We start from the raw sequence: 6,659 nt of genomic DNA, 5'->3' as shown, positions 1-6,659 counted from the left end.
TTACATATTTAATCATATTGTGGTGTATGTTATTGTGCGCATTTAGGTACATATCTGCTTTACACGAAAGCACAATCACTGTACCATTTGATTATAATACACATCTGTTGTATTTCCAGGAACAGGCCTGAAGAGGGAGACTAGCCCTGGAATAGTTCCGGATTGGCTTAGACCCGGTTAGGAAAGTTAGGTGCGTCTTCCTGTTAAGGCGTGTAGGTTGAGGTCAGCCCCGCTAATTGACCTGGTTAAGGTTTAGGTCAGCCCTGTGTTAATTTGAACTGATTGTAAACGGTGCCGCTCCACCCTTAAGTGAGCTATTAATGGAATCCTCGGGCTTGCGAGCTAGAGGCGGGGACGTAGGCACAGTTGGCCGAACCCTGATAACATATCGTGTGTTTGTGTATATTGTCGCACTTTATATTTATCGCATGTGTATGTTATTATGTGAATGATGCGCTTGATTTAAATTTCCGCATATTATATTTATCAGTGTATTTGGAACTGCATATAAAGACCCTAGGTTGTTATATTTTGTTAACATCTAGTTCAACCTAGGAGAAAAGTTTAAAATTCCAATTCACCCCTCTCCCCCTCTTGGGAATGCACCAATTCTAACAGTGTATGTGAGTTGAAATCCAAATTAAGATCGTTAGCATGTAGAGAGGTCATGCACATGATCCATATGCAAGCATTTGTTTGAAGCCGTGTACATGTACAAAAAGGGAGAAGACCAGGCCATGCTTGCTTGAGCTTGAGCCCTTGAAGAAGCCATGAAATCTGTGAGCATTAAATGAAAATATGCGTTAAAAGCTTTCGTGGACAATTAAAGGAGATTTTAAAAGAAAACAAAAGATACTACGAGTTAGCCATAGACAATTGAACAAAAGGAGGAATGGTCGTGTGAGCTGGATCTCAAAAGGGAGCAACCGGGCTTAAAAATGCAAGCTGGTCGTGAGGAGGTTTTTGCATGCAAAAGGCTTGAAGACAGCTGGGCCATGAGGTGTGAGGGCTTTCGTGCGTGAGTGGGCTGGCTGATGTGTATGTATGAGTTGAGAACAAAGGTGGGCCTTGGTTATGTACAGGATGGAACAAATTGGAAACAAAATAAAAAAGGGGAGGCCGGGTAATGATGTGACTTGGCCATGCAAGAGAAAGGGGTGTGCGTTGGGAGAGTGTGTGTGCACTGGGGGTAGTAAAGGGAACCGACTGGAGGGCTTTTGGAAGAATGAAAAAAAAATGAAGCTTTAATAAAGTAGGTAGCTAGGGTTTAGAGGAAGGAGCTAAGGGCTTTTGCGTGTGTGTTTTGTTTCGCCTAGGGGAGAGCGCCGCAGGAGAGCAGCTGCTCTACTGCTGGAGAGGAGATCCGAGCATCCCTTGCTACACACACCTATGACTGCATCTTGTCTCCATCTCTCTCTCTCTCTCTCTCTCTCTCTCTCTCTCCATCTCTTTTTACTTCCTCTCTCTTTCTTTAGCATTTAAATACTTGTTAAAGTTTCAGAATTGTTACTTTTAGTTTTTTTTTTAGTATTTTATTTAAAGTATTTATTGAAAGTTTAAATTCTGTTTGGGTTATTCACGTTATTAAATTTAGTTCAATTTTTTATTATTATTTAATATCATCAGTTTAAATTTCTGTTTGGGTTATTCACGTTATTAAATTCAGTTCTCTTTTATTTATTTATTTAATATTATCTTTGGAATGAGTTTTGATTTGAGTTATTTTTCAGTGTTAAGCTCAACTTGCTCTTTTAAAATCTTAAGTTTGGTTGGATTTAGTTTAATCTTGGTTTGCATTCTTGATTGTGTCAAAGTTTAGTTTTTAATTGAGTTAGTATGTGATTGAAGATTTTAAGGTTGAATGTTTTAGTTACATGATAAAGTTTTCGTTTTTTAAGTGTTGTCTGAAATTTCAAACGTAGGTTTTATTTCTTGTCTGAATGGTTAAACGTAGGGTTATTTTAATTTCACATTATTTTAATTTCGTCCCAAAATCTCAAAATCCCAGAAAACCAAATCTGAATTGTGTTCAGTAGACCTTTCATTTTTATTTTCTTTTGGGATTACAGAAAATTTAGAATTAAACTGCATTCCCTGAGGAGAGGATCTGACCCTTGAGCTAATCATTACACGACTGAACTCCTATTCTTAGGATAGCTTCCGAACTGCTCATTTTTCGAGTGAGTCAAGTTTTTGGCGCCGTTGCCGGGGAATGTCAGTTTTAGTTTCAAACTAGTATTTTTTCCATTATTTTAATTTTTATCATGAAGAAAAAAAAGAAAAAAAAAAGAGTTTTGATGTAACGACTCAAAGAATAATGGTATTTAAATAATAAAAGAAAGGGAAATGGGAACCGGAAACAGAAGGAGGCAGTCGACTTCGTCTTGCACTTTGGAAGGAATAACAAAAGGGAATTGTTAGGGCCTCGTCAACGAACACAGGGGATTCGTCGACGAGGAAATACCGAGAGAGGTTTTGGGCAGTCTGAATTTCGTCGACAAGGAGTGGGTTTCGTCGACGAAATTATTAAAGGACTTGTTGACGAGGTGACGTGGCTCGTCAACGAATCCCGCAGTATAAATAGGGTTAAACGTGATTTTTAGTTCATTTTGCTGCGCCAAATCCCTCTCTCTCTCCCCATAAGACTTCTCCTCCTTCTCTCTACGATTTTTGGCTGGATTTCCGCCGATTCGACGATCAAAAGCCACCACGACGCTCTTGGGAAAGTTCTCTGCAAGTCTGCCGGAGCGGATTGTCGGTGGGGCTGAGTTGGAAACCATCCCAAATCCAGGGTAAAGCTTTCCACTAAGTATTTGGTTATTTGAAAGTTTTAGAAAGTGTTGTACGCGTAGAAATACTCAACTTTAGTTATAGAGAATGCTGTTTCCAGGGTGTTGAGTTAGGAACCCTGAGGGTGCAGGACAAATTTTCTTAGGGGCTTTTCAGGAATCAGGTAAGGGAATTAATTAAGTTAGTTCTTTTTAAGAAAATGTATGTATATATAGCATTTGATTTCAGAAAAGTAAATATGTTCATATATATGATTTATATTTGAGAAAACATTATTGAAAATGATGGTATGTTGAATATATGAAAAACTTGTTCAGTGTGGCATGAGTAGGAATTCTTATGAAATACTGTTTTCTAGAAATATGGTTATGATACAGATTTTTATAATAAAAAACCAACGTATGGGTCGAGATTTTGATATATTTTCCGGTGTACAGGCCGAGCTATGTGTATGATTTGCCAGCGTATGGGCCGAGCTATGTGGATGATTTGCCGGCATACGGGCCGAGCTATGTGTATGATTTACCAGCGTATGGGCTGAGCTTTGGATATGTTTGCCGGTGTATGGGCCGAGCTGTGGAAATGATTTGCCAGCGTACGGGCTATGCTATGATTTGCCGGCGTACGAGTCAAGCTATGATAAAATGTGTAATGCCGGCGTATGGTTCAATGATTTTCATGATATACGTATATATGCAAAATGATATGATTGATTTGATAATTAATGATATGAAATATCCATGTATCACAATTTCAGTATATGTTATATGATATTAGAACCTGGTTGGCTTGGTCTAGGCTAGCACTTGCACGGTACCGTTGTTATGTGTCCATGGTCTTCATGATCATGATATTTGTGTTAACGCTGTTGTACGGAGTGATGTAAGATTGGATGATTGATGTGGTTTTTAAGAAGTGTGTGAACACCCCTAGTGTACGGACCAGGAAAAGCCCAAAATTTTAGGCCAATCTTATAAACTTTTCAAGAGCCCTAGATAGGAGAGCAAGAAAAGCCCCGCTGATCTAGTATGGTAGATCTGCCCTTCTAGAAGGATAAGTATTTTGATAGGTTCGGTTGTATTTTGTGGAAATAGCCCTAAGACACCTTTTTGGGTTGAGTGTTGTGTATATATATATAGTGATTGAAGTAACTCTGGTATTGTAATGTATGTCATAATGAGATGTATATGATTGTATGTTTCTTGCTGCTTAGGCTTCCGTTATGTGTTTTGATGTATCCCTGGTACCCACGGGTCTAGGTGGATTATGATCTGCTGAGCTGGGATTTGTGATATTGATTTTATTTAAAAAAAATGTGGAAATTAAGCAGGTCGCCACATTTGAAGAAAATGTGGCTGCACCTACACCACGCATGCTTATGGTTTTTCTGTAGCCCACACGAACCACAACCATCTTTGATCATATTACCTGAGAATGCACAAAATTTTAACATTAAGACTGGAATGATATCTGTGATACCTCAATTTTATGGGATGGAGTGTGAAAATCTGTATGAGCATTTAACTGATTTTGAGCTTGTATGTGTTACATTCATAGATGGGGCTGCTATTAATTAGACAATTAGATTACGTCTATTTCCTTTTTCATTGAAAGACAAGGCTAAGACGTGGTTTAATTCTTTTAGGCCTAATTCTATCTCTAGTTGGGCTGATATGCAAACAAATTTCTACACAATTTTTTTACCTTATAAAGAACTCAATTTTTGCAGGAACAGATCATTCAATACATACAAGGAGTTAATGAGATATTTCATGAAAGCTGGGAGAGATTTAGAGATCTGGTTAACATGTGTCCCCACCATGGATTTGAATCATAGCGTCTGGTCAACTATTTCTACACTGCATTGACTCCTGAATCAAAATAGTTTGTTCATACTATGTGTTCAGAATATTTCTTCAACAAGGAGCTTGATGGAGACATTGAATTTTCTGGATCATTTAGCTAACTATGCTCAGAAGTGGAACACTAGGATTGACAGAAGACCAATTGCAGCTCAACCATTGAGAGCAATACATGGTGGAGAGTGGTATAAACTGAAAGATGATTTTTATGTTGAGGCACGTACGACTGAACTCACTAGAAGAGAGGAGGCTATGGAGATGGAAAAGGTGAATAGTATAGAGCAACTTTGGAATCAACCTTCCCAGTCCTCTGTACCTCCTTATTAGCCATCATATCATTAGGCTGCCTTTCAGCATTAGTATCAGCTACAACAGATCTCTATGCACCTTCAAGATTTCATTCTAATGCAGCACCTGCTCCACCGGAGAAGTCTCTTGAGGATGTTCTTCAGTAGTTTATACAATTTAATACTCAGACCATGAATGAATTTCTGGACACCATTAATGAGATGAGTACACAGTTGAATATCTTAGAAAAAGGGAAATTTTTGGTAGAACCTCAACCTAATTCTCAAGAATACCAGCACCAACAGAAAAAAATACATAATGTTTCTCTTGAGACAGTGATTACGTGTCAAAACTGCGTAATTGGGCACTTTAATCCGGTCTTTACGACTTATATTTTTAATTAAATGTCCAAAATTTTCTAATATTTTAATAAAGTGCCAAAATTATCATTCTTGAGTTCTACAATTTACGAATTTTTGATAATTTTTTATCGCAGGAAAAGTCCCAAGAACCAAAACCAACACCTATTTGTATTTTATGCATAACTTTTCTGTCAAAGTTCCGATTGAGACGATTCAAATTTCTAGAGAAATAGAAAATGATCATCTACAACTTTTGTGTTTTGAGTTTTGCAAGAAATGGGCTCCAAAATAGTCAAATTTAGCGATGAACAGAGAATGAAAAAAATGGAAAAAATATATATATAAGAGGTCATGTGATGTGACCTGGCCATGAAAGCCGGGTCAGACCCAATTGGGTCAGATCTCCCCATCCGGGTAGGGCTGCACAGTGCTTCTTTTTAAAACCCAGTGCATGCTTTCATGGGGGTCTCTCTCTCTCTCTCTCTCTCTCTCTCTCTCTCTCTCTCTCTCTTAGAGCTTCTTTCCCTTGTTTTCTTGTTCTTGTTCTTGTTCTTGTTCTTCTTCATCATCTTCTTCTTCTTCTTCTTCTTCTTCTTCTTCTTCTTCTTCTTCTTCTTCTTCTTCTTCTTCTTCTTCCTCTCTTGTTACTTCTCTTGCTCTTTCTTCTCTCTGCTTTTTCCTCTTTCCCCTATCGCTGCTCTGTTTTTCCCATCCTCTGGCTTCCCTCTGTTCCCAGCCGCAGCAACAGCCCCCTTTACCAGCTTCAACCTCCACAAGCACACAGCACAGCTCCAGTAGCCATCTTCAAGACAGCAGCAGCCGCAACAGCTCCTCCATCCTCTGCAGCAGCCACAGCACTGTTGTGGACCTCCACAATACTAGCACACGCAACCCGGCCAGTGCAGCCCAGCTTCCCTTCGCCCAGCTTGCTGCCACAACCGCGAACCAACCCACACACAGCCGCAGCTGCTGCCACAGCTCCATGGATTTGTCTCTCTCTCTCTCTCTCTCTCTCTCTCTCTCTCTCTCTCTCTCTCTCTCTCTCTCTCTCTCTTTCTTTCTTTCTTTCTTTTATTTACTTTTCTTTGAATCTTGGAATATTGAAGAAAGTTTAGTTTTTTTTTAATGTTATTGGAGTTTTCTTTCTTTTTGTTTAAGTTGAGTAATGTTAGGTATTTCATTATTGTTAAATTAATATCTTTGTCTATCTAATTGATAGTTATTTTAATTTAGCATTCTTAATTAAATTCGGATAATTTTTTGTCGAAATTCGATTTAGTTAGGGTCTATGATTAGTAAAGGTTGTGTTTTTATTGTGTTCCGTTATTGTTTACGTCTTTTAAATTTTCTGTTGAGT

The sequence above is a fragment of the Malania oleifera genome, chromosome 12 (genome assembly GCF_029873635.1).
Source record: "Malania oleifera isolate guangnan ecotype guangnan chromosome 12, ASM2987363v1, whole genome shotgun sequence".
NCBI classification, from domain to species: Eukaryota; Viridiplantae; Streptophyta; class Magnoliopsida; order Santalales; family Ximeniaceae; genus Malania; species Malania oleifera.
The sequence above is the reverse complement of the archived record's forward strand: the minus strand, read 5'-3'. Positions refer to the sequence as shown.